Consider the following 27,775-nt stretch of genomic DNA (forward strand, 5'->3'; position numbering starts at 1 on the left):
AGTAGTCCTCAAAGATCACAGGATGGAGTGGCCCTGATCACTATGTGGGTGGTGTCCTAGATTGGTCCTGTATTCCACTACAAAGTGACAGCTCTATTTCAAAGCTGTTAGCAGGGAATTACGTGTGCCATCTGCATGGTAAGGACCCCATCCATGCTCTGCTTGGAACTCAGTTTGGAAACAGTAGCTCAATGAACGGATTGGTTGGCCAGTGTGGATAGGGCCAGACTGAGTTACAACCATGCTTGAAGATATAAACATTACCCTATCTTCTTATGATTTTAGAGTGAGAATACAATTCTGAAACATGGTTTGGCTATTCAATGTGAATAGGGCCTCAGAGTTTGTAATGATTAATGTCATTTCAGCAAAGGCCACAGGAATTAGAAATGAGTGAGTGCCTATTATAAAGTGGTGCCAAGAAAACATAAGGGGAGAAAATTCTGTAAGGCATTTCTTCGTTTGAGTTTTAAAGAAGTGAGAAAGTGAACTGAATGTTTTCCAGCCTTTCCAAATATTTCTTATGAACAGATTAGATTTCAGGTTAACTAAGTGATAAAAGATGAAACACAGTATCTGGTTTCTTTTTTCCAGTGATGTGATGTGGCAATTTTTTCTGCTTTTGCTAAAAGGCATTTCACATGGTTGCTTTTCAGTCTTCTACAATAATGACTTTATCTTCCCAAAAATATTCTGTCATTTATTGGAAGAACTGTATCTACTACTCTCTGAATCCCAGAAATGGTTGTTCAAGCAAAACTGTAAATAAAGCCCTCTATCAATGTAAGATGGCATTTCTCCAGCTAATTCCCTCCTGATTTCTCCTCATAGATGCAAGCTGTTACTCAAAGTGAACACTACAGAAATTCACAAAGATGACTGTCCCACCCTGCAGCCCTAATTCTCTTATAATCAGAAGAAAGCTGTCAAATGTCCTCCATGCACATGATTCTGGGTGAAACGGGGTTTCTCTGGACAGTTCCACACATGTGTCCAGCTCTCAGACTAATTCCACAGGGTATCACCTAGCCAGAAGGAATAATTTGAGGTTTTATCTATCTCCTATTGAAGTCAGTGGGAGTATTTTCATTGAATTCCAATTCACTGAGAGTTGTATCAGGCCCTTAAAGAATAAATTTATCTACATGTCTGAATCCTGAGCTGATGTGACTGACAAAGGGCTAGCTGTCTCTTCTGTCTGTCTGCTGGATGTATGTCTCCTGCTAGCAGTTCAGGCCTTTAGCCTAAGAATGTTCTTGTTCTTATTTGAATATATTCCTGGTTTCCTACTGGCAGGACTCATTCTCTATATGATTGGTGGGGTGGGGGGGGGGCAACATCCAATAAATCAGTTCTTTGCATTTTTATTAAAAGAATTTTTTATCTGATGTGCTGTTCCTGTTCATTTCCCTCCAGTAACCCAGTTTTTGGCCGTGTATTAGAGTGTATACTACTAGGCCCGGTCAGTACCCTGGGCAGTGACCCAGATTATGGGCCCAATAATAATAATTTGACAAATGAACTCACTGATGAAGTTTAAAGCAAAGTATTTCTCATCTAGACATTGACTTGTAATCAATTATTTATTTGTATTACTGCTGTGTTGAGTAAAAACAATAGGCGCAAACTAATCTTGGTAATTCTTACTCGTAATAGATTTGTACATACAAGTGATTTTAGTTATATGCCAGCTGCAGTTTGTCACGTTAAATGTGGTGACCTAGATGTTTTGCTGAGCAAGGCAGTCCAGGATGTGGTGGGGATTACAATAGTATTTTAACACCAATCCTTTGTCAGTACTGGGAAGTATTATCATTCCAGCAGAGACAGAAAAGTTCAAGAGACAGAACAGCCTTTTTACATACAAACTTAAAAATGTGTTGTCTCTTTTCTGCTTCCAAGACAAATGAGGCTGGTGTAGCACCACAAATCATGGGATTTAGTTTTGTATTTCATAGGCGTTGTGTGGTCAGGCTGTTCAGAAAGCACAAGAGGAATAATAATATTTGAGTAGCTCAGACTGCAAACTCTTCAGAGCAGGAGCTACTTTTCTATTCTCTATAGAGCACCTACGATGAGCAGGCACCAAATCTGATTGGGGTCTCTAGTTGCCACTGAATTACAAATAATAAATTGTAATAGCTTGGTTTAAAACTCTTTAGAAAAAAGAGTAGAGGTTAGCTCTTGGCTTTACAAGTCCACATGAAAACTCATTGCTCTACATCCTGATATTAAATCACTTGACAGCAATGATTTCCATGTCCCCAGTAAAGCGTAAAAACAATGGAGTAATGTTTACTTTTATATTGCTGCTTTCATCCCAAAGGACTTCACAAATTATGTGCATACTATAGAGATCCCCTAAATTAAACTGCCAAGGTTGAGACTAGCAACTAGCCAACACATAGCAGACTGCAAAACAGTTTGGAGAAGGGAAGAGAAGAAATTTGGGGCAGAGATACTAGGGTAAACCCCTACTCTTACTAAAGATTCTCTGTCAATTTTAATTTTTGTCTGATCTGCAAATGTGTCTTCTGAAAGACCCCTTTCCTATAAATGGTAGTTTTCTAACCCAGAAGGATAAAAAGCTTTGTTGGTCCTGCCAGGATTGTAATCTGTGGTTCTGTGGAGTATTGGATTTCAAATTTGAATCTTAAACTCGTAAGCCATTCTTTCTGGCAAATTTCTGAATCAAGTCAGCTGGGCAAGAGTTTACTGCAGAGATGCCAAAGAAGAGACTAGGAAAGAATATGTCAGGTGACTTCATTGCATTCAGTTTAGTTGCTCATTGTGAAGACTGTTAAACTGTGCTGCAGAGAAGACTGCAAAAGTTTTGTAGGCTACTCTGCCAATACAAAAGCATACGAAAGCCATAGGCCTGAGAGGAAGTGTAAAAATATGATTAGGAAGACCATAAAAGAACAGCTAGCCACAGACTCAAAAAGTTATTGCAAAAAAAATAAGTACATCAGAAGCAGGAATCCTTCTAAACAACCAGTGGGGCCACTGGACATTCGAGATGCTAAAGGAGCACCCGAGGACAATAAGGCCATTGTGGAGAAACTAAATGAATTCTTTGCATCAGTCTTCATGGCTGAGGATGGGAGGGAGATTCCCAAAACTGAGCCATTCTTTTTAGGTGACAACTCTGAGGAACTCTCCCAGATTGAGGTGTCATTAGAGTAGGTTGTGGAGCAAATTAATAAACTAAACAGTGATAAGTGACTAGATGATATTCACCCAAGAATTCTGAAGGAACTCAAATGTGAAATTGCAGAACTACCAACTGTAGTCTGTAACCTATCATTTAAATCAGCTTCTGTACCAAATGACTGGAAGATAGCTAATGTGACGCCAATTTTTAAAAAGGGCTCCAGAGGTGATCCCAGCATTACAGGCCGGTAAGCCAGACTTCAGTACTGGGCAGACTGGTTGAAACTACAGTAAAGCACAAAATTCTCAGACACATAGATGAACATAATTTGTTGGGGTAGAGTCAACATGGTTTTTCTAAAGGGAAATCATGCCTCACCAATCTATTAGAATTCTTTGGGGGCGTCAACAAGCATGTGGAAAAGGGGGATCCAGTGGATATAGTGTACTTAGATTTTCAGAAGGCCTTTGACAAGGTCCCTCACCAAAGGCTCTTAAGCAAAGTAAGTTGTCATGGGATAAGAGGGAAAGTCCTCTCATGGATTGGTAACTGGTTAAAAGATAGGAAACAAAGGGTAGGTCAGTTTTCAGAATGGAGAGAGGTATAAATAGTGGTGTCCCCCCGGGGTCTGTATGGGGTCCAGTCCTATTCAATATATTCATAAATGATCTGGAGAAAGGGGCAAACAGTGAGGTGGCAAAACTTGCAGATGAATCCAAACTACTCAAGATAGTTAAGTCTCATGCAGACAACGAAGAACTACAAAAGGATCTCACAAAACTGGGTGACTGGGCAACAAAGTGGTGGATGAAATTTAATGTTGATAAATGCAAAGTAATGCACATTGGAAAACATAATCCCAACTATACATCTAAAATGATGGGGTCTAAATTAGCTGTTACCACTCAAGAAAGAGATCTTGGAGTCATTGTGGATAGTTCTCTGAAAACATCCACTCAGTGTGCAGCGGCAGTCAAAAAAGCGAACAGAATGTTGGGAATCATTAAAAAAGGTCTAGATAATAAGACAGAACATATCATATTGCCTCTATATAAATCCCTAATACGCCCACATCTTGAATACCGCATGCAGATATGACCACCCCATCTCAAAAAAGATATATTGGAATTGGAAAAGGTTCAGAAAAGGGCAACAAAAATGATTAGGGGTATGGAATGGCTTCCATACGAGGACAGATTAATAAAACTGGGATTTTTCAGCTTGGAAAAGAGACAAGTAAGAGTAGGGTGACCAGATGTCCCGGTTTTATAGGCTTTTTCTCCTCTTCTTCCCCCCCCCCCCCGCCTTCTAACCTGCGATAACCTCAAGGATGTAGATAATAGGGGGAACATAGAAAAAATTTGCACCTGGGGGGGGGGATAAAAATGGAGAGTAAAATTTAACATGATACATTTCTGAGAACAAAAGGGAGACTCTTTCACAGTGAATCAAGCAAATTCACAGCAGACAGCACATGTGCTTTAGGTACAAGGTCATATTTTGCCTTTTATATTGAGCACCTGCCGGTATGGTGACACATCACAAACGGCTGGGCAACAGAATTCGGTTTCCAGGCAGCCATGGTAAGTCTTTTGGTACGCGGGGTTGGCTTCTTACACCTTCATAACATGTGAGAATGGTTTCAAACTACAGCACCATCCTTTCCCATAGCAAGCACTGCTGGTTGGGTTTCACATTTAAAAGGAGGGGCTGCCATTTTCAGGTGGTTGTGCAGCACACACCTCCCACCACCCAACTGTGTGGCTATTCTCTGGATGATCCCTTTTAGCCAAGCGCAAACAGCCCAGCATGCGCGGGGTCCTTTTACTGTTCCTTTACAAAAATTCAACCAGGTGACCATGAATGATATCTCCTGAGGCTAACCCAGAAAGATATAGACCAAATGTTGCTTGAATGCGACCAAAACCCAGGACCATTCACTACCATGCTTTGTGCTGCAATGATTCCAGACTGCTTGCTACTGGCTTGGCATGGTAAAGTGTCCTACCGTGGAGGACGAAATAAGGCAGTCCTCCCAGAAACCGTCTGCAAAGGCTTTCAGAGTACCTCCAGGAGAGCTTCATGGAGATGTCCCTGGAGGATTCCCGCTCCATCCCCAGACACATTAACAGACTTTTCCAGTAGTTGTACTGTAATATTGGAATGCATCCCAATTCTTCAGGGTAAATCAAACATTAAACACTATTGTTTTTAAACCCTGTACTATAGTTACAAATGTGCACTCACCAGAGGTGCCTTCTCCAGCTTCAGGGTCGGGGATCCTGCCTTGGGAGGGTATTGACTCCAGGGTGATGAAAAGGTCCTGGCTGCCGGGGAGAACAGATTCACCGCTTGCCTACCTCTGCTCCTCCTCCTCTTCCTCATCCACAGAATCATCTGCCCTGTTGCGTGAGACTCCCCCCCCCTTGCAGGTGTCCACAGACAGTGGTGGGCAGTGGTAGGGTCTCCCCCTAGAATGCCATGCAGCTGGTCATAGAAGCGGCTTGTATGGGGCTCTGACCCAGAGCAACCATTTGCCTCCTTTGTCTTTTGGTAGGCTTGCCTGAGCTCCTTAACTTTCATGCGGCACTGCTGTGTGTCCCTGTTGTAGCCTCTCTCCACCATGCCCTGTGTGATTTTGGCATCTATTAGCATTTCTTCTTTTTGATCAGAGTTCTACCTGCACAGATTCTTCTCCCCATACAGCAATCAGATCCAGTTTCTCCCTTTCGGTCCATGCTGGAGCTCATTTGTGATTCTGAGGGGACTGCATGGGCACCTGTGCTGCTGATCTCGCCACACTGACCAAACAGGAAATGAAATTCAAAGTTTCCTGGGTCTTTTCCTGTGTACCTAGCTAGTTCATCGGAGTTCAAAGCCCTGTCCAGAGCAGTCACATTGGTGCACGCTGGGATAGTTCCCAGAGGCCAATACCATCGAATTGCGTCTGCACTATCCCAAATTTGACCCAGCAAAGTCGATTTTTAGCGCTATTCCCCTCACCGGAGAGGAGTACAGCAGTCAATATTAAGAGCCCGTTAGGTCGACGGAATGGGGTTGGCTGTGTAGACGCATTCATTTTAAAATCAACCTAACGTGGCTAAATTCGACCTCACCCCATAGTGTAGACCAGGGCTCAGTCTCTCCTGTGAAATTGTTTCGCTTTGTATAAAATACTCGATTTAGTTATTGGCTCAAAGAGAGCATGAGACTGACTCTATAGCCTGGTGATTAGAAATTCATCTTGGTCAGGGGGAGATGCGGATTCATAGTCTCTGCTGCAGAGCGATTCTCCCATATCCTGGGTGAGTGCCCTGGTGATTGGGCATAAGAGAGGGCACTCCCATCATTTTGTGAATCTAGCCCTTTATTTCCTTTGCTTTTATTTAAAGGGTTAAAAATGCCAAAGAAAAAATGTTTTATTCAACCAGAAAGAGAATTTTTCTGACTTTTTTTTTGTTTCACCAAAATTTCCCCCCAAAAATTGGTTTTGGTTTTGGTTTGACCTAAACTGAACTTTCTTTAAATTTTTCAGAACTGCCAGCAAACTGAAAAATGGGTCATTTGCACAGTTCTGGATATCCATTATCCCAATAGCTTTCTCCAAAACTGGGAATTTTTAAGCAAAGCCTTGATTTGCCTCGTAGCATTTGAAATATATAGTACTTAGCTCTGAAGCCAGTTACCAATGGCTTTTTATGGAATAACTTTTGCTCTTGGCATTTTTCAGGTATGCAGCCAATAGGAACTGTCTGGACGCACACATTTTACTCGACTTTCAGCTAAATCAATGAGCAAAATGCTTATCTACCCCTATGGGATAGGATGTGTATTTGTGACAGCATGTGCGGAACTTGCGCTACAGAAAGCAACAATCTGTTTTAACCAGAAGCCAATATAACACTAATACTCTTCAATTCAAAACTCTGTGGGTGAGAGGTCATTCTTGGATAGAAATAGCTTAAATAAAGACTGTGAGAGGAGGTATAGCATACTGTGATTTGTGCTCTGGTTCTCAATTAAGTGAAAGGCATGTCACCTGCCTGCTTTGCAGTTAATAGGTCAGTCATCAGCTATCTTTCATTTACTGACTCTAACTGGAAAATGTAATACTTTGGGGGTATTTTTAGGCTGTATGTATTCCTTGACTGTGACCTCCATGGTTAGGATTAGAATTATACTCCTGTTGTATATGTCATTGAAGTTTCTTCCATGCTCAGATTTTTTTTTTTTTTTTTAAGTGCAATGTAATTTCTCCAAGGCAAATTTATACTGGTGTAAGTTGCTAAGAGCAGAATCTGGTCCCATATTTCTTCTGTAACTAGCTAGTATTATTGTAAAGTGTGCATATTGCTTTCTGTTTATAATCTGTTCCTTTGTTAGTGTAAATACATTCATTTTGTTTACTTAACTAGTTGACATATTCATTGTAAATTAAGACGATAAATGGTCTATATTTAGTGCTGCCTTTCAGAGACACAGCTTCTTAAACAGAGGCACAGAAGGGATGTCTGGGGAACTACACTCTGAAAAAGTTACAAGAAAATGGAGTGGTTGTGACATGAATATAAACCTATTTAAAGTACCACCTCTTATGGTCAGATCCCAAGTTGTTGGAGTCATTAGTGACAAGGAGCCTAAATGCTAAGTAGTGTTCTAGCCTACTGCTTGGAATTCACGGTTATAATCAGTGCTCAGAGTTAATTATTTCACTTTTCTTTAAAGCATACACATAATTTTGGTGTAGAATTTTCAAAACTGCCCAAGTAACATAAGCACCTAACATCTCATTAAAAGTCAATTGGACTTAGGCACTTTTAAAACTTTTAACCAGTAAAAATGTTGCTTTAGAAGAGCCACTCTAAATATATACCCTGATGATCTCTTCTCCCATACACATACACACAACCCCTCTGTGCTCTGAAGTTGCAGTGCCCCACAGAAAGGGGAGAAGAAGATTATCTAAATAAACAAGTCTGCTAACATTCAGAGCTACTGGTCAGATTGCAGACTGACTGACTTGTTTTTCCTAGTCACTTTCTGTAAATTGTGCTGACAGATACACTGAGCTCCAGGGAATGTAAAAACTTCTCTCTCCCTATTTCCCCCACAAGAGGATGGGGAGGAAGCTGGGCTGTTCCTCCCCCTCCTTACACCAATCTGGCACGTAGAGTGGAATAGTCTGCACCCCATAAGGGATGTAGTAGTGAGTGTACTTCCCCTGTGCGTAAGAGAATTCAGGGAGGCAGTCTACCTCTGTAACATAGACTAGCTCCCTGTGGCTCTGCCCACTTCTAACTCTGTGCCCAAATGGCATGAATCTAGTGCAAAGGCGCTAATTTTTCACCCTCAGAACACCCTTTGAAAGACATGCATAATTTTATTGAGAAAATGTAGGCCTAATAAAAGGTACAAAAGGACACATGTCCACTGTCAAGATCAGTATGCTGAGAAACCAACCTACTCTTTTTATATTCATTTGCAAAGTTCCAGTAATTCTCCAAATGTACTTATTAGATAATTCCTCAATGTTCTTTTTATTTAAAAAAATACTACTAGTACAATGCTCATCATAGTCATCAGTAATCTTTGAGTGAATATTTCTTTTAAAATATCCTAAAGGATATGGTTCCATTTCAGGCTAAGTCACTGCAATTTTTTGTAGAAATTTACTGTAGTAGGAGTAATAATTTTACATTTATATATTGATCCTTTTATCTAGGAGAATCCAAGAGAGCTTCACAAATAATGTACATACAACACCATTGAAATACAGCCACATCTGGGATAGAGAGGGGCAGTTAACCAATTAACAACTTGGCAGATGTCAGTGAGCAAGAGGAAAGAGGATATTTTGGTGACGACACCAAGGCAAACACCAAATCTTATGAAAAGTGTAATGGGAACTTTAAGGTCTGCTCAGAGCAGATAGGAGAACCTCACAAAATAAGGTTCTCCTACCAAGACAACAGTAAAGTTTCATAGTACTCAGTTTATCCAATTTTCCATTTTGTCATTGCATTGTTGCACAAAAATCAGGCAAGGCATTGTTGGAAGCTTTATTTCTATTGAGGGTCAAGGATGAAGGGACTGAGGTTTTTTAATATAGTGTTTGAATGTATTAAACTATTTTATACTTTGTTTAAAAAAATTAACATTCGCGTATTTTGCTTGGAAAGTCCTTCAATGTCCAACTCACCTCGTCGCTGAGCACCAGCCGGTCGCTGGGTTTGGACCCAAACACTGGCTCTTGCAGTGCTAAACCAACTGAGTCTGAGCAGCATCCAGGTACTGGCTCTGGCCTCTCAGGCTCACTCCTGGGTGCAGACTCCATCTGATACTCCCCTTCAGCTGTATGAACCCCACAGTCCCGCTGCCCTGGGCTCCCCAAGGACCAGTGCTGCCCCCCCCCCCATGTCTTTTCAGTAGCTTAAGCACACCCTTTGCCAGAGCACCACCCTTGTGGGTACTCCAGTTTACAGTTTAACCCATTAGGGACATGTGATAGTTACAGCAAGGAACCCAGAGGCTTTGCAAAGTAGCTTCATAAACACTCACACATACTTTATTCCTAGACCAAGCATAGAGACTTACAGATTCATGTGGAAAGAACAAAACCTGCACCCACAACCTTCCTTCCAGTGTCCTCACCACTCCAAGAACCCCTTGGGATTTGGTCAGTGCCCTTTTAGGGTCCCAAAACCCTCCTGCTCCTTCTAGCCTGCTTCTGATCACCCCTCTTTCCCCCCTTGCAAATGGCTGGTGAGAAAGTCTTCCTTTTATAAACTTTCAGTCCCCTCTGTAAGGTGACTCTCCTGGTCAGTATTGTGGCCTTCCTCAGGTGACTGGAGTCCCCATTAGATAATTATAATCAGTTGCTTGGTTACTGGTTCACCTGGAAGGATGGGTTTCTCTGAGTGGTAGCTGACTCATTGTTCAAGAGAGCTTGTGTTTGAATAGGAGACCCTCTGGGTTTATGACCCTTGGTTGCTTTGCATTGTTGGTCCTCGCAACTTCTCTTGGAATTTCAGGCCAAGATGGAGGCAAAAAGGCAACAGGAAAGGGAAAGTACAGTCTTACAACCAAAATGGTGCTCAGAAAACAAAGTAGTTTGAGATAGATACATATATTAAATCACCAAGGGTTGTGGTCAATATTTTTATCACTGGAAATTTTTAAATCAAGATTAGATGTTTTTCTTAAAGATATGCTCTAGGTTAAAGAGGAACTAATTCAGGGAAGTCCTATGGCCTGTGTTATACAAGAGATCAGACTAGATGATCACAATGGTCCCTTCTGGTCTTACAGTCTATAAAATAATGACACTTTATATGAGCTTCATTGGAAGAACGGGATCCAAACTCAAGTCACTTATGACTTTAGCCTCAATAAAATCAAAAGGTGTACTTCGTGTGTTTATTCCCAGGGAAAGAATGGCTATTCAAGAATTCCTTTGTGCACCAAAAAATCCCATATTTTCTATATCTGACTTGAAAAGCCTAAAGTGTAACTACGGTTGAGGACATTTTAAAATTTGTCATATTCTAAAACTTGTATTTTATAAAGCATAAACCTTCCTTTTTTACCTTGGGAGAGTTGGCAATCCAACTGCAGTGATCTGTGGCTGCATTCATAGACAGATAGCTGCCATTGTACATATTGTGACAAAGTTCTGTTCTTGACTCCATGGGTCCTGCGTTTCCTGATAGATTTTTGCTAGCCTCAGAGGCTCACTGTGACCCTCCACATAGCCCTTCTCTCTCTAGAGGCAAGGGTCACAGTCTACTGAGCCATTTTCATCATAAACCAGCAAGGGAGGTGAGGAGAAACAACCCTCCCTCACACAGTCTCTGTTGTCTCCCAGTATCAGTGATTAATCAGGGAGAGGAGGGAGCCCAGGCCCACCCTCTACTCCAGGCTCCAGCCCAGGGACCCTAAACTTAGCAGCTATGAAAGCTGACTTTTTGGAAATAGGGCATGTACAATTCCCTGGGCTACTTCCCCACAGCAGCCCCCACTCAATATCTTCTTCACAATTACCTCAGGGCCTCCTTCCTTGCACCTGATATGGATTCATACTACTTCATTCCTAGCACAGCTCCCTCCTATAGCTCCTGACACCCACCCCACACTGACTAACTGAGAGGCTTTTAGCTAGTTCCAGCCAGTCCTTGATTGGCTTCAGGTGTCCCAATCAATCTAGCTGTCTCTCCTGCCTTCTAGAAGGATCTTAATTGGCCCCAGGTGTCTTGATTAACCTGGAGCAACTGTCATTTGGTTACCATGGTACCAGGGATTTGTTTAGCCTGGGGCTAACATACCTGTTCCTCACTACTTTACTGTAGCCATCTGGCCTTGCCCCATCACAATATATACATAGCACAGGGGATAGATCTTTTGTAGCAGCAAGAGTATGTGTTGCTTTGGTCAGGATGTCACCCAAAACGGAATGTTCTTTTTCGTATGTTCATTAGGAGAGTAACATTCCAATACTGTTCTGCAGCTATTGTTGGGCTTGTGTCTATGCAGGTGTAATGTTTGTTTGCAGAACTGTAAGTGTAGAAGTTTTATTGGTTTTTGGTTCCAGGTAGTATAGTGGGACTGTTAAAGCTGGAGCCACCTAGTAAGATGGGTTGAATTCTGCTATTTTACTGTTAGGGTGAGTAGTGAATTTTATTTCTCCTGTGGTTTCTTTGTCAGGGAGGATCCACAAGACTTATTTTTTTCTAATTATTTTATATAATGAGTCTGAAATGTCACTGATAAACAAGGCTGCAGGGATTGAGCAAAATTCCCACTGCAATTCCTCCTTCCAGCTACCTTCTCGTCTAATGGCTTCCCTCTGCTGGCTCTCTTCCCCATGGCCTGCTCCACTGCAAAGAACAGTGTGGCCCAGAGATGACAGCCAGCACTACAAGTATCAGGTGTATATAAAAGAAAAATGGTTTGAATATAATGTGTGTGTGTGTAAAAAAATCAGTGTTCTTTCTCTTTAAGATCTTTAAGGTCTAATCTTATTTTGACAGCTGGCAGTTCTCATTAAGTGCAGTCAGAATAAATTAACGGTGTTTATGCAAAGTAACACTATTCAAATAGGAAATAAGTCTTTCAAAAATGTAATGATACCCTCTAATTCTACTGCAGAACATGTGCATGGATTGAATTTGAGGTAAAATGTTTGTGGTTTCTTGGAGCAGAGTTGCATTTCTTTGCTGATTAGTTCCTAAACTGGTTAGCTTTTCTACTGAATCACTGTTTTCACTTTCAAGCCCAGCTGTTGGTTTGAGGCTCTGTGGCTTCCAGTTTCAAAATTTGAAACAGAAATTCAGTATTTTTACATGCATACTCACATTCTAAAGAACAGCCACAAGCTAGATGTTGATAGTCAGTCACAAAGATTATTATGAGTCAACTTAAGGCCACCTGTCCCATCAGTGCACAGAGTGGTTTGTGGGGCAATTATCCTTCAATTTTCAAATCTTTCAGTCATGGCAAATGGCTCCCCTGCCTACTTACTTGTCAGTGACTCTCTCTCTTCCTCCTTCAGTCTTGTTTGTGTTCACCACCAGAAAGCAAAGTTTCTTGTCCCCTTCTGTAAGCAGGGTTGTTTTAATTATTATTTTTTGTATTACAATAGCACCTCAAGGACTTAATAGAGATCAGGACCCTATTGTGCTAGGCAGTGTACAAACACATAGTAAGGGACAGCTCCTGCCCCAAAGAGTTTACAATCTAAATAGAGAAAACGAACGGTGCGAGGGGGGGAACAGAGGCACAGATAGGTGATCTGCTTTGCCCAAGGTCACACAGCAGGTGTGTGTCAGGAACAGAAAACAAGCATCCCAAATCACATATAGCGCACTGTCCTCTAAGGGACAGATTTACAAAGGTATTTAGGTGCTTAAAGATGAGGATAGGTGCCTAGTAGGATTTATAAAAGTGCCTAAGCAGGTTAGATACTTAACTCCCATTGAAGTCAATGGAAATTAGGTGCCTAACCTGCTTAGGCACTTTTGAAAATACTACCAGGTGCCTAGCAGCATATTTAGTTGATCAAATACCTTTGAAAATCTGACCCTAGATCTCACTGGTAAGTCTGAGGTCCCTCCCTCCCCCCAAATCTTCTTAGCTGGAGCTGTACTACAGGAGATAGAGAATGGAATTTACTCTTACTTGACACAATGTGACAGCATTGGAGCTAGAATATTGCCTGCATGCAGCCTGCTCGGTTGTGGCCCAGATAGCAGCAGCAGGGTGACCCCAAACCCTGCTTTTAATCAGGAATTAGAGTGAAGGTTTGGGAAAATAAAAAGACGGGTATAGACAATGTTTTTGGGACGGGGGAGGGAGTGTGCATTCATGCACTACAGTGAAAAAAAAAATACTAGCTGTTGAATCTCTTTTTAATGAGTGGTTTTGTACCATGACTAAATTTGTCCCCTTTTAATCAAGTGAGATAAACTAGCTTGGGGGAGGGATAGCTCAGTGGTTTGAGCATTGGCCTGCTAAACCCAGGGTTGTGAGTTCAATCCTTGAGGGGGCCACTTAGGGATCTGGGGCAAAATCAGTACTTGGTCCTGCTAGTGAAAGCAGGGGGCTGGACTTGATGACCTTTCAAGGTCCCTTCCAGTTCTAGGAGATAGGATATCTCCATTAAAAAAAAAAAAAAAAAAAAGCTTCTGTTCCAATCTCAGTGTTTCCCTTATTAATGCAATCCCCAATTTTTTAGGGGGGATGGGTGGGAAACAAGCTGTATAAATCCTGCACCAATATGGAAGGAGGTAAGGAGCTGCTGTAGGCTTGAGTAGCTATGCCCTGATGCACCTACAAGTCATGCCAGGCATAAAGGGGGAGTTTAGAAGAAGGGAACACCGCTGCTCAGTGGGCAGCCCTGGAAGGGAGCTGGTTAAGTTTCCCAGCTCCCTGGAAGAGATCTGATAGCCAACAGAACCTCTGCCCTCACAAAAAGGAAAACAGATCCCCTCTGCTAAGAAGGGGAAGAGACTGTATCCTATAACTTGTGCTGGAGTCCAGGGGACTCTGAGGAAGGAGAGACCCATATTCTGGCTAGTGATTTTCTTTGCCCCTTCATTTAACTTCTTTTGCTGACTTTGGATTGTTTGTTTCACCCGAGAGCCCAAAAGGAGGGCCAGAAGGCCTTGGCTAGAGGGCTCAGAACTCCTTCTAGACGGACTGGATTGTGCAAGTGCACTTTCCAAGTAACATCCAAAGAGAGTGCTCTGATGGGGACAGATCCTTGAAAAGGGGGTAAGACCTGCTTCCACCCCCCCAAACCTCCAGTTGTCTAGCGCCAAGCTGGCAGGCAGTGGCTCAAGAACGTGAATACCAACCTCAGAGCAGACTGTTAAGAAGCAGGACATAAACCCCAAATTGGTTGTGAATTCTATATTTAGATTTCACCAACCAAGTATCAAGTGTAAACTCCTCAGGCTCTATAGCAGCCTTAACATGGAATCACAGACAGTTCCCTTAGGTATGCCAGCCAGGTAAGATTGCCTTTGTGATAAATGGTTTCTTACACCAAAAGTCACAACACTATTCAAGTTACTTCAGTTGCAAAGGACTAGTCACTGACCCCAGGTCAGTTGCACCTCAGATCTCACACCAAAGACAATGTTTATAGCTAAGGCTACGTTTATGTCACGGAGGTCACAGAAGCCGTGACTTCCAGAGACCTCCGTGACATTTTCTGCTTCTGGGTCTGCGGGCCTGGAGCTGGCAGGGATTCAGGGACAGGCAACAGCCTCTTCAGGGTCTCCCTGCAGGGTTCCAGCAACAGGCGCCAGCCTCCTCCAGGGGCCCTCCTTAGTGTTCCAGCAACCACAGACAGCCTTGTGGGGAGTGGGTGGGAGAGAACCCTGCAACTCCCTATCCCAGCCACCAGGGTGGCGGCGGGGGGGGGGGGGGGGGTAACCATGGCGCCGCAGCAGAAAAAATCACAGACAGGTCACGGCTTCCATGAATTTTTGTTTATTGTCCATGACCTGTCCATGGCTTTTACTAAAAATAACCATGACAAAAATCTTAGCCTTACTTATAGCCAATTCTATAATAAACTATCTAAAGATTTACTAACTAGAAAAAGGAAATATGTTACAACATTAAAGCAGGTAAACATACGTTCACAATTGAGTTACCATTTTAAGTTTCAGAAGGTAATAGAAACTTCTATAATAAGTAAGCTCTATATGTCCCTTATAGCTAATTGAGGCTAAATACTGGGGATCTCTTGCTTATGCCTAGAAAATGTTGCCCCCCCCCACCCCCCCGAGTCCAAGCAGCATAGAGATAAAGTTCCTCCTCATTAGGACTTTTTATTCTTTTGTCCCTTCTGCTTCTAGTTGCAAACTTAGCTGATGGAAGGAATTCACTTGCATGTCTCCTCTTCATGGGGATTGGGATGGGGGGGGTAGCAATCAAGAAAGTCTTTTGTCCTGTGATGTTCCACATTAGTTCATCTGGTGCCGAAGGTCCTGCCCAACAGAAAAGGCCCAAACACCTTCTGTTGGAAGCCAACATTTCACATTAATTCATGTCTCTCTCCTGTCTGGTGATTTGCACAGGTGCAGAGGATTACAATGCAAACATTTAAATATTACCTTATAACATGGGATACAGATATTATAAGTGAGATTAATGCATACAACATCTTACAAGCATTTCATAAAGTCTAAACATAAAGCACATTTTTATAACTCAACATATTTTAACAATACCTATATATTTGTCAGTGCTCGGTTGAAACATGTAGGCCTTGACATGAGCTGGCACCTGGTTTGCCAGCATCACAGTTGACACCCATGAAATGTGCTCTAAATTGTCAGTATTAGGAACCAGGGTGAGCCTGGTCAGTCCTGTGGTTGGAGCAGGAGTCAGGCCTAGCAGTCAGGGCAGGAGTCAGGAACTGGGAAACGGAAACAAGTGTCAGAACCAGAGTCAGAAGCTGGATGCCAGAGCCGAGGGTCAAACCAGAGTCAGAGCCATGAATCCGAACTGAGACTCAGAACTGGGCCTGGGCCAATCAGAGGTCATTGGAGGAGCTGCCAGTCAGCGCTACTGTGGGTGGCACCTTCTGCAGTGACTGGTCTACCAGCACGTATGGTGTGTTGACAGTGGCTCTGCCAAAAGCGTCCAGGGGTAGTGTGACCTGTGGCCCATGGTTCAAGCCCCATAAATTCTTGCAGTCAGTTAACTAATTAAAACAAATGGTTTTTTGGTTACCCAACGTGTGGGAGAGGGACCTTTTGTGTTTGTTTAAAGGTTCCTCATTAGTCATAGTTGATACCACCATCTCAGCACTTCACTGCAGTAGTTTACAACATCCATTCTCAAAGGAACAGTAAAAGTCTCAATACATTGAGATTACTCCTACTCGTGTGGTGTTTGTATCTCTGGCCATGTCTACACTACAAGCCTCCAATTTAAGCAAGTCAATCTTGCATGTCCACACTACGCTCATTGTGTCAGCGGAGTGCATCCTCATTATCAGGGCTTGCATCAATGCACAGAGCACTGCACTGTGGGTAGCTATCCCACAGTGCACATAGCCGAGTGGAATTTTGGGTTGGGCTTGCAATGCCTTATGGGATCAAAACATTGCCACGGGTGGTTATGGGAATATGGTGTTAGCCACCCATGAGGCACTTACCTCCCTCCCTCTTTTCCTGAAATCAATGGCAAACAAGCTAAGCCTTTTTCATGTCTTTTTTCGTAAGCCTGGGTTATCCAGGGGGAGGGATAGCTCAGTGGTTTGAGCATTGGCCTGCTAAACCCAGGGTTGTGAGTTCAATCCTTGAGGGGGGCCACTTAGGGATCTGGGGCAAAATCAGTATTTGGTCCTGCTAGTGAAGACAGGGGGCTGGACTCAATGACCTTTCAAGGTCCCTTCCAGTTCTATGAGATAGGTCAATCTCTCTATATTATTTATATTTTATCCACGCAGATGCCATAGTATGATAAGCATGGATCCCACTCAGCTGTACACTGTTGTTTGAGCATTACAAACACTTTGCGTCTTATCCTGCAGTATTTACACAGCTGACACAAGAGCCGCCGCACAGAATAATGTGATGTTACACAAGCAGTCCTGCTGGAAGACATAGAGCAGAGCAATTCCTAGTTGCTGGCAACAGTCATGCCTCACCTTGACACAGTTGAGCGCTGTTTCTGGGCCCGGGAAACAAGCATTGACTGGTGGGACTGCATCATTATAGAGCTATGGGATGACAATCAGTGGCTGCAGAACTTTTGAATGTGTAAGGCCACTTTCCAGGAACTGTGTGAAGAGCTTTCCCCTGCCCTGAAGTGCAGCAATACTCAAATGAGAGCTGCTCTGATAGTGGAGAAGTGAGTGGTGATAGCTCTGTGGAAGCTTGCAACACCGCACTACTACCAGTCAGTGGGGCATCAATTTGGAGTGGGTAAATTGGATCTGTTGTGATCCAAGTTTGCAGGGCTATTAACAGACTTCTGCTAAGATGGGTAGTGACTATGGGAAATGTGCATAATATAGTGGATGGTTTTGCCATGATGGGGTTCCCTAACTGCGGTGGGGCACTTCTCAATGGTTTTGCAAGTGCTGGTGGATCACAGGGGCCATTTCACTGACATCAACATGGGATGGTCGGGAAAGGAGCATGACGCACTCGTCTTTTTGAACACAGGTCTGTTCAGAAAGCTGCAAGCAGGGACTTCTTTGCAGGGTACAAAATAACCATTGGTGATGTTGAAATGCCAATCGTGATCTGTGAGACCCAGCCTTCCCCTTGCTCCCATGGTTCATGAAGCCATACACTGGCAGCCTGCACAGCTGTAAGGACCGGTTCAGTCATAGACTGAGCAAGTGCAGAATGGTGGTGGAATTTTCCTCTGGATGTTTAAAAGGTCACTGGCGTTGTTTGTTTACTAGGTTAGACCTCAGTGAAAGCAGTGTCCCCATTGTTACTGCTGCCTCCTATGTGCTCCATAATATCTGTGAAACAAAGGGAGGAAAGTTTCCACTGGGGTGGGGTGTTGAGGCAGATTGACTGGCAGACTGTTTTGAGCAGCCAGACACCAGGGCAATAACAGCACATCAAGGGGCTCTGTGTCTCTGTGAGGCTTTGAAAAACAATTTCAGCAATGAGCGAGAGTAATGTGACACTTATCTCTGTTGTTCCTTATCAAACAGTCCCCTCCATTGCATTTTATCCCCTGTAGACTCCAACCCCACCAACCTCCGTGTGTTGAATGAATAAAGAGCCTTTTCTCCTCAATACGTTAAGTTTTATTATGCACACAAACACACAGGGACAGCAAAGAAAAGTAAGATAACCTGGGGCAAAAGGCTGATAACATTGGGGAGGAGGAGGAAACAAGGAAAGCTTGCTTACAGATGCACTGCAATAACAGTCAAAGGTGTGGGAATGGGCGCCTTCTGGTCTTTGTACCCTCCCCTGGTGTTGTGTGCAAGGAATACTGACCTCTTCCCCCCTGGCTCATAGGGTGTTTGGGGGAGAAGGATGTAGAACTGGGCGATGATGACAGCAGGTCCAGTATAGGCTGCAGAGGGACTCTAGCATCTAGCTGCCTTTCTTGAACCTCAACCGGACACCTCAACATGTCTGATTGCCCCTTCATAATCCACAGCATCTCTTCCTGCGTGGCATGCTCTTGTTCCCTGCATGCTCTCCTTTCTTCCCTATCCCTGTCCAGATTCTCGGACAGTGTAATCCTCCATGCTCTGAGCTGTGTCTTGTCACTCTCGGAGGTGCGCATTAACTCATTGAACATGTCCTCCCGAGTTTTCTTTTTTTGCCTTCTAATCTGGGAAAGTCTCTGTCCTGGTGTGGAGGATGCGCCTACAGACAAGGTTTGCAAAGCACAAGGGTAGCACTGACAATGCATACATTGTTTCTGGTGCAAGGTTAATTTTTTTTATAAAAAAACACCCCTCAATACTCTTCACTTCAAGCCACAATGTAATCACAAGCGCTGGCTATTGCAAGAGTCGGTTTGCTGCACCAGCCATGGTGAGTAAGGCCATGAGGCATGGGCAAGCAGTCTTGTGCTGCTGCTTTTGTGAAGACATCCTTGGGATCACTGGTTGGAACTTGAGAAAAGCCCCCTTTCCCCTAGCAACCTGGATGGTGCTTGAGGATAGGCACCAGTGTAAAGCCCCCCAAATAGTTTGCTTTTTACAAAAGCGGCACTGGGTTGTGGGGGAAGGGAGACAAACAGGCAACCAACACCTCCCCCACTTTTTCAATGCTGCTTGCAATTGGATCCCTTCCAATCAAAACCATGGCACATTTAGAAAAGCATGGTTGTGTGATGTAGATTTCACCAAAGGGTGAATTATTTGTGTTTTAAGGGCTAGCATTGAAAACTTCCCCCGTTTCCCCTAAGTGACCCTCTGCAATATCACTCTCCTGCGGGTAACAGAGGTGGCAAGGGAGTAGATGCTGCAAGCATCTGGGTACAGACCTGGTCTTATGCTGCAATGCTCTGTGCTGCAATGATGCCAGCAGAGTTAATACTGGAGTAGTGTGGGAAAGTGTCCTACTGCAGCCCTTCCCAAAACCCATCTGCAAAGGATTGCAGAGTATTTCCATGAAAGCTTCCTAGAGATCACCATGGAGGATTCACGGGCCATCCCCGTGCACATAAACAGTCTTTTTCAGAGATAGATACTTGCTGTACTCACCAGCGGTACCTTCCCTGGCATCACGCTCCGCCACCAACTGTTCCTGTGAAGGGTTGGGCTCCAGGGTTAAAAACAGTTCTTGGCTGTTGGGGAGAATGGATCTCCGCTTGCCTGCCTCACATTCTCCTCCTCCTCTTCCTCATCAACAGTGTCCTCCTTATGGTTGCTCGAGGTCGTGCGGGGTTCCTGGGACGTATCCACGGAGCGTTTTGGGACAGTGGTGGGGTTGCTGCCGAGAATCGCATGCAGGTCCTCATAAAAATGGCATATCTGTGGGGCAGAACCAGAACGACTGTTTACCGCCCTTGTCTTCTGGTACGCTTGCCGAAGCACCTTTATTTTCATGCGGCACTGCTGTGTGTCCCTGATGTAGCCTTTCTCCCCCATGCCCTGCACAGTCTTGGCATAGATGTCAGCATTTCTTCTGCTGGATAGGAGCTCTGCCTGCACAGACTCTTCTCCCCACATAGCAATAAGATCCACCACCTCCTGGGTACTCCATGCTGAAGCGCGTGTGCAGCCTTGAGTCTCCATGATCAGCTGTGCTGACAAGCTCTCCATGCTGGTCAAACAGGAAATGAAAATTCAAAAGTTCTCAGGGCTTTAACAGGGGAGCGGCTGTTTCCTGTGTACCTGGCTGACGTGCAGTGGAGTTGGAAGTGCTCTCCAGAGCGGTCACTGTGCAGCACTGTGGGACACTTCCTGGAGCCAATTCATTTGAATTATGCAACACAGTGTCTTCACTATCCCCATGTCAACCCCGGATGTCGAATCAAGCGCTATGCCTCTCTCAGAGGTGGAGTACAGAAGTGGACTTTACAGGCCACTTAGGTCGGCAGAAGGGACTTGGTAGTGTAGACACATACATTATTAGATCAACTTAACGTGGCTTATGTTGACCTAAGTTTGTAGTGTAGACCAGGCCTCCTTGTGGCTCCAATTGTCCAGGGAGGACACGCCCACACCACTAGTTAGAAAAGAGAGATTGTCAGTTTTTTTTTTATGATTCACTTGCAAACATAGTTTCTTCCTTTTCTGCCCTCCGATTTTGTCTCTTTCTCTGCCTCCCTTTTCTCCCCTTCACTTTGATAGGCCAGACCAGATGGTTTCTGTATTGCCAGCTGAGAGAAATTCTATTCTGTTCAGTGTCCATTTCCAAGAGAAAAAGTAGAGAGAAAAGGAGGCCTTTTGGAAAAGAAAGTGTAGGATCAGTTTAGTATCTGAGAACTATGCCCTTTACTTACTGGAGGATGGAGTCACTGTCCTCACAAGTTCTTTCAGGAGTTTGCATTACATTGAGACAATAAATATACATACAGCACAGCAAAATCTCCACAGATTTCTGTGTATTCTCCAGAATTAGATCTTTTCACTAAAAGACAAAGCTTTAGCCCTTCTGGTTGCATAGATAACCTACAGTGTGGTGACAGCCTCGAGGAGCTGCAGTAGCGCATGTATTTATAGGCAGACAGAAACGATAGCATACAGAGAGAGATGGCCTTCCTCCTCTCGGGTCACTTCAAAGCCTGGCTGCCTTCACGTAACTGCTAACAGTGATGAAAATCAAACTGAGACAGTGGGGCATGATTTTGACTTGGCCTTTAAGGACCCATGTCAAAAAAATAACCTCCCTAAAATAGCTGCCCACTGCAAGCTCAGTTGGTTCAAACCAGCTGTCAAATGCATTAAATTCTGTATTAAATATGTATTTACCTTCATCTGATGTCTCAGCAGACATGTAAAGGAATAACTTTATGGATTTTTTTTTCCTGCTGCAAATGAAGAGATCTCTGCAGATTTCACCCTCCCTTTTCTACAATAAGCAGAAATCTCTTTCCATATTATTTCTCATTTTTACAGTGTTTTAAGAATGGCTAGTGAGAGGCTGTGCTAAATACTATTGTAAAAATAATTTCACGGTGGGTTTACAGTAGCATGATGCATTTCCCAAAGTTACAAAGAGTCCTGTGGCACCTTATAGAATAACAGACATATTGGAGCATAAGCTTTCATGGGTGAATACCCACTTCGTCAGGGGCATCTGACGAAGTGGGTATCCACCCATGAAAGCTTATGCTCCAATACATCTGTTAGTCTGTAAGGTGCCACAGGACTCTTTGTTGCTTTTTACAGATCCAGACTAACACGGCTACCCCTCTGATACTTCCCAAAGTTGTTACTATAAAAAGAAGACTAATTTAAAAATGTGGGGAGAGGAAATTGGAACCAAGTAATCTGAAAGTCTGTCTGCAGCCTCTGTCAACATTAAGAACTCGGAGAATATGTTTATAAAGTTGCAGCAAAAGGCTGAGAGTGAAGGTTTCAGCTCTGTGGAAAATGTGAGGAGGGTATCTTCTTCACCTGTATCCTGGCCTGTGACCTACTGCTAGGGGTAAAGGGCACCATAACCTCTCATGGGTTATGTGACGAACAGAAGTGTCATTGCTACTCACCCACTAGCAGTATGCAGCTATGCTAAAACCATGTTTCTGCTCATCAAATTCCACCAGGCTGGAAGTGGAAGAACTGATGGTTGCATACAGGAAGAAAGTGTCTAGTTTTGGCTCCACTGCCCCAAGCAACGTCAGTATCACTCGTTTCAACTCAGCCCTTGATTTGCTGTCCCAGCTGTACATCTTTTCCCAACTCCTTCCAGGTTTGGCTGTGGTTTCTGACCATTTGCAGCCTGCAAGCTCTCCACCTCTTTTACTCCCAGCAGCAGCACATCTCACCCACTGGCTCCAGCATCCTTCCTATTGACCCTTCCCAATCATCAGAGGATGTAAGTGGAGCCCTGTCTGTCATATACAGCATGGAAATCTGCATATGTCACCATTGCTCGGCATAGAATGCCTGGAAACATCTCCTAAGCTATCGTGTTTTTGTTATTGATTATTTGTATTACAAGCCTCTAGAGTCCCCAACCAAGATGAGGTCCCCATTGTGCTAGGGGCCCTGAGATATGTCATTGTGTGTGGTAATATAGACTCCTGGGAATTAGAGATGAAATATCTGCACGTTCAAAAATAATTAAAGACAGTCATGTCCCAAAGAACTTAGGATCTAACTAGACAAGACAGACAAAGGGTGAGAGGAAAGAATTGAGACATGGACACATGAAATGACTGACCCCAGGTCATAGAGGAATGATGGCCTTGTAGTTAAGGCTGTAATGTGGGGTGTAGGCAGTCTAGGTTCAACTCCAAGCTCTATCACTGACTTATTCTAAGATGAGTACGAAGTCCCTGCTTGAGCAAAGAGTTTAAGTACGTGCTGTATTCACTTGCTTAAAGTTAAGCACGTGGCTATGAAAAACACCAATGGTTTGTTTAAATGTGTCATACCTTGATAATTGTGTGACCGTAACAACGCTTCAGTGCCAACAGGCAAAGGGATCACTGTTCTGTAACAGTAACTCTTGACAGTGTTGACAAACTCACTACACCGAATACATTTCTTTAATAATAATTTATCCAGAGAGGGTCAAGTGAGGCATCTAATAAAAGCTTATATCATACTGAAGCTCTTAATTGTGAGATGTATGTCTGAATGATATTTAAGAAGTCATATGTATGTATTGAAAAAAAGTTTTAGGAAAGTGTGTCCCAGGCAGGATTGTCAAACAGGTTTTGCCAGACAAAGAAAACGATTCACCTGTCTTGCTGTTGGCTGTGTAAATTAAACATAGTGAGTAGGGCTGTCAAGCGACTAAAAAAAATTAATCGCGATTAATCGCGCAATAAAAAAATTAATTGTGATTAATCATGCTGTTAAACAATAATAGAATACAATTTATTTAAATATTTTTGGATGTTTTCTACATTTTCAAATATATTGATTTCAATTACAACACAGAATACAAAGTGTACAGTGCTCACTTTATATTTATTTTTTATTACAAATTTTGCACTGTAAAAAACAAAAGAAATAGTATTTTTCAATTCACAAGTACTTTAGTGCAATCTCTTTATCTTGACAGTTGAACTTACTAATGTAAAATTATGTACAAAAAATAACTGCATTCAAAAATAAAACAATGTAAAACTTTAGAGCCTACAAGTCCACTCGGTCCTACTTCAACCAATCGCTCAGACAAACAAGTTTGGTTAAAATTTGCAGGAGATAATACTGCCCGCTTCTTGTTTACAATCTCACCTGAAAGTGAGAACAGGTGTTCGCATGGCACTGTTGTAGCAGCGCTGCAAGATATTTACGTGCCAGATGCGCTAAAGATTCATATGTCCTTTCATGCTTCAGCCACTATTCCAGAGGACATGTGTCCATGCTGATGATGGGTTCTGCTTGATAACACTCCAAATCAAAGAGGACCTACACATGTTCATTTTCATCATCTGTGTCAGATGCCATCAGCAGAAGGTTGATTTTCTTTTTTGGTGGTTTGGGTTCTGTAGTTTCCGCATCTGAGTGTTGCTCTTTTAAGACTTCTGAAAACATGCTCCACATCTCATCTCTCTCAGATTTTGGATGACACTTCAGATTCTTAAACCATAGGTTGAGTGGGATAGCTATCTTTAGAACTATCACATTGGTACCTTCTTTGCGTTTTTGTCAGATCTGCTGTGAAAGTGTTCTTAAAATGAACAACATGTGCTGGTCATCATCCGAGACTGCTATAACATGAAATATATGGCAGAATGTGGATAGAGCAGAACAGGAGACATACAATTATCCCCCAAGGAGTTCAGTAACAAATTTAATTAACGCATTATTTTATAACGAGCATCATCAGCATGGAAGCATGTCCCCTGGAATGGGGCTGAAGCATGAAGGGGCATACGAATGTTTAGGATATCTGGCACATAAATACCTTGCAAAATGGCTACAAAAGTGTCATGCAAATGCCTGTTCTCACTTTCAGGTGACATTGTAAAAAAGAAGCAGGCAGCAGTATCTCCTGTAAATGTAAAACAAACTTGTTTGTCTTAGCGATTGGCTGAACAAGAAGTAAGACTGAGTGGACTTGTAGGCTCTAAAGTTTTACATTGTTTTGTTTTTGAGTGCAGTTATGTAACAAAAAAAATTCTACATTTTACCTTGTGCTTTCACGATAAAAGAGATTGCACTACAGTACTTGTATGAAGTGAATTGAAAAATACTATTTCTTTTGTTTATCATTTTTATAGTGTAAATATTTGTAATAAAAATAATAATATAAAGTCAGCACTGTATACTTTGTATCTGTGTTGTAATAGAAATCGATATATTTGAAAATATAGAAAAAATCCAAAAACATTTAATACATTTCAATTGGTATTCTATTGTTTAACAGTGTGATTAATCGCCATTAATTTTTTTAATTATTAATTTGTTTTAGTTATTCGCATGAGTTAACTACGATTAATCAACAGCCCTAGTTGTGAGCCAAAACAATGGAAGCCAAATCTGTATACAGAGTAAACAGGGGGTTGGGAAGACACTGGAGACTATACCATGGTTGTGGGGCAGGTGTGAACTTTGAAGAATATAAATAGAATGCAAGGAGACATGAACAGCAGGGGTGTTCATGAATGATTGGATCCTGGTTTGCCAGAAAACCAGTGAGCGCTGCAAAAGACTGAATCCTTGAGGGGAAAACTCCTTTATTATATAGGAAAGGTAACCATTGATTAGTGTAGATCCAGCTTTGTGTTTTATGATTTTGATCTATATGTTTCCATTATCCTTATTCACTGTCTCTTAAATCTTAGCTCTTGATAATACACTTATCATTGTTTTCACTATAAATGTATCTCAGTGCTGTGATGTTATATTTGAGATGAACCTCAGTTGAACCAAACAAGTTGGTGTGTGCACTGTTCCTGTGGAGACAGCTTGTCTGGGAATTTCTGTGACTGTCCAGTGGGTAAGGGCTGGAAATGGTAGGGGAAGCTTTCAGAGGGGATTGGGAGTTGTGGCACACCTGTTGTTTTCCTGCAGGGCAAAGTAAAGGTTGGCAGAGCTCTGAGGAGATTGTTTGGGTGGTTAACAGACTAGTGGTGTCAGGGAGCTGACACCCAGTTAAGTATCAGCAAGTCTTTCTCTCACTGGAGATAGGGGAATAACGAGCCCTGGGCACCTGGAGAGAGTGTGACAAAATTGTATATCTGATCTCTTAATGAGTGGTTCTCAACCTTTTCCATACCCTAATGCCATGTTACAACAGACAAAATGCTCGTGAGGCTCCCCTCCTATCTAACCATAAAGAATGGAAGGCTGACTGTGACCCACCCCCTGTACTTTTTTTGCAGTGTCCGCGTTGAGGACCCATGCTATAAATCAAAAACAAGTAAGCAAATTGCTCCTCTTCCTCACCAACAATCAAATTTGGCCTCGATAACCCCGTAACTACAGTAAGGGTACTGAATGCCGCTCTAATGTTATAGCAAGAAAGATGATAAAAATGTCTTGCAGAAGAAAATTGTATATTTAAGTCTCCTGGTTTACGCTTTCTTATGTGAAAGTATCATTTCTGCAGCTTCCAAAATACTGCGAGTAAGTAGGTAGAAAGATTGTCATCGAATTAAGGGTTACAGAAAAGGTCTTCCTTGAAAATCCAAGCTCAGCTGAAATGATGCTGAAAATGATTTTAAAAGCTTGTAACAGCTGTCCAAATGGTTAAAGCCAAGGAGTGAAGCAAGGAAAGGTAACCTGGTCCCATGCTAACTGTTTACCCACATGCACTATTTATAATAAAGTGGACAGAGCTGCTTGCTATACTGTGCCAATGACAGAAGATCTCTGAAAATAGAGGTTCTTAAGACAGTTTCCATTAAGTTAGTGTTTGACAATGCCAGATTTCTGAAGTTAGTTTCCCAAAGTAGTATTGAAATCCACATTAAAGAGAGAGAGAGAGATTTTTCCCATATGTGATGTACATGCATCACACTCCGTGCATCAAGAGAGCAGAACCCACATGTAAATGCATGTTCTTCAAGTAGATTAATATTACTTTTTACACTGTGCTTGATTGGAGTAAATGTTCTGAAGTATTCCACTGACCTGAGCACCTATACACAAATAGAAATAAGTATTGTGCATGTCTTACATTAATTAATCTTTAGTAATGTCTTATTTAGAAGAAGATATGAGCTGAGGAGAATGAGGGGCGTGGGACTGGCTTGAGTTACATAGATAGTATAAATTCTTATTCTGATCTGATGATCTCATTTCTTACAGGCTTTTCTGTTGCACTCATCACTGTAGTACCATACTTCCTCTCTTCTGCTGTATTCTGTGGGTTGACCTATGTGGTAGTGTATTCATTAGGAATAAACTCAAGTTAAGAACATCCTAGTGAAGACAAGGCAGCTGGTAGTTTCCGCGTGAGCTTGCAAGTCTAGTTAAAGGCTGTTGGGAGCCTAGGATTTCATTCGTCCTGCTAATGTGTGAAACCTGCAAATTGCCTTGTTATCACTGGGATTTTACCTTAAGTTCGCTAACTTGAGTTAAGAATACACCTTTTTTTCCAAGTGAACACAAGGTAGGTGTGTGTCAAATCCTGTTTGCTCCAATAAATTGTGTTCATGTGGGTATGTACAAGCTGTATAAAATGACACACAGTTAAAACACACAATGTAGTAGAAGTTTAATACCCTTTGTTGGGAGCATAGTTTGCCCTTGCAGGTGAATGGACCTGAATAAGTCTTTTTTTCATCTGTAATTTCTAAGAGCTTTGTAATATATTTGCTCGGTTACCAACATGCTAAAGGCAAGGATTTTGGACTTTCGTGAGTGATTTTTTTAAGGTGCTAAACTTCTGCAGCATCAGTTGACTTCAGTGGAATTTCTGAATGTTCAGAACTACTAAAATCAGACCATACACTTCTTTGCAGGTGAGGGGTATATGTAGAAGTTTTGACTTGTCTCTAAAGGCAACAGTACAATTTTTTATTGTTGTTTAAAAGGATAAATTAATT

General features: G+C 42.5%; 1 protein-coding gene across 10 annotated transcripts in view; it reads left to right on the forward strand.

Annotated features, from left to right (window-relative positions):
- FAM124A (family with sequence similarity 124 member A) overlaps positions 1–27,775 on the forward strand; it is an 80,107-nt gene that overhangs the window by 18,834 nt on the left and 33,498 nt on the right. The window lies entirely within an intron of this gene.

This window comes from Chrysemys picta, chromosome 1, assembly GCF_011386835.1.
Source record: "Chrysemys picta bellii isolate R12L10 chromosome 1, ASM1138683v2, whole genome shotgun sequence".
Classification (NCBI taxonomy): Eukaryota; Metazoa; Chordata; order Testudines; family Emydidae; genus Chrysemys; species Chrysemys picta.